Source organism: Arachis hypogaea, chromosome 13, assembly GCF_003086295.3.
Source record: "Arachis hypogaea cultivar Tifrunner chromosome 13, arahy.Tifrunner.gnm2.J5K5, whole genome shotgun sequence".
NCBI lineage: Eukaryota > Viridiplantae > Streptophyta > Magnoliopsida > Fabales > Fabaceae > Arachis > Arachis hypogaea.
In genome coordinates, this window is record NC_092048.1 from 31,921,688 (window position 1) to 31,922,710 (window position 1,023).

The 1,023-nt window shown below is 42.0% G+C and overlaps 1 non-coding gene across 1 annotated transcript; it reads right to left on the minus strand.

Annotated features, from left to right (window-relative positions):
• Nucleotides 1–428: 428 nt before the first annotated feature.
• Nucleotides 429–535, minus strand: LOC112738913 (small nucleolar RNA R71). The gene has a single exon (XR_003169861.1). It is a non-coding gene; the product is annotated as a small nucleolar RNA R71 (small nucleolar RNA).
• Nucleotides 536–1,023: the final 488 nt, after the last annotated feature.

The window sequence follows — 1,023 nt, forward strand, 5'->3', positions numbered from 1 at the left end:
ACCTTTCAGAAAGTTTTGAATAAGAACTGGAGGACATGTCCGAACCACAAGAGGAGTCTAGAAAAGTCCTTGGTGACTTCACCATGCCTACCTCTAACTTTTATGGCAGAAGCATTGCTGTACCTGCCGTTGGAGCTAGCAATTTTGAGCTTAAACCTCAGTTAGTCTCTCTTCTGCAGCAGAACTGTAAATTCTATGGACTTCCACTAGAAGATCCACATCAATTCTTAGCAGAATTCTTACAGATCTGTGATACTGTAAAGACTAATGGAGTTAATCATGAAGTCTACAAGCTGATGCTCTTTCCCTTTGCCTTAAGAGACAGAGCTAAGTTCTGGTTGAATGCCCAACCTAGAGAGAGTCTTGACTCTTGGGAAAAGCTAGTTAATGCTTTTCTGGTTAAGTTCTTTCCTCCTCAAAGGATGAGCAAGATTAGAGTGGAAGTTCAAACTTTCAGACAAAAAGAAGGTGAATCCCTCTATGAAGCCTGGGAAAGATACAAGCAACTGATCAGGAGATGTCCTCTTGACATACTCTCAGAATGGTCCCTCATAGGCGTGTTCTATGATGGTTTGTCTGAGATGTCCAAAATTTCATTGGACAGCTCAGCAGGTGGATCTTTCCACTTGAAGAAAACATCTGCAGAAGCTAGAGAACTCATTGAGATGGTTGCAAACAACCAATTCATGTACACCTCTGAGAGGAATCCTATAAACCATGGAATCTCTCAGAAGAAAGGAGTTCATGAAGTGGAGGCTCTGAATGCCATCTTGACTCAGAATAAGATCCTGACCCAACAAGTCAACATGATCTCTCAACATCTCACTGGGATGCAAACTGCACCTGGTAGTAATCAGGAAGCTTCTCTTGAAGAAGAAGCTTATGATCCTGATCAACCCACCATGAAGGAGGTGAATTACATGGGAGAACCCTATGAAAACACTTACAACCCTTCATGGAGGAATCATCCTAACCTTTCATGGAAGGATCAACAGAAACCTCAGCAAAGTTTCAATAACAACC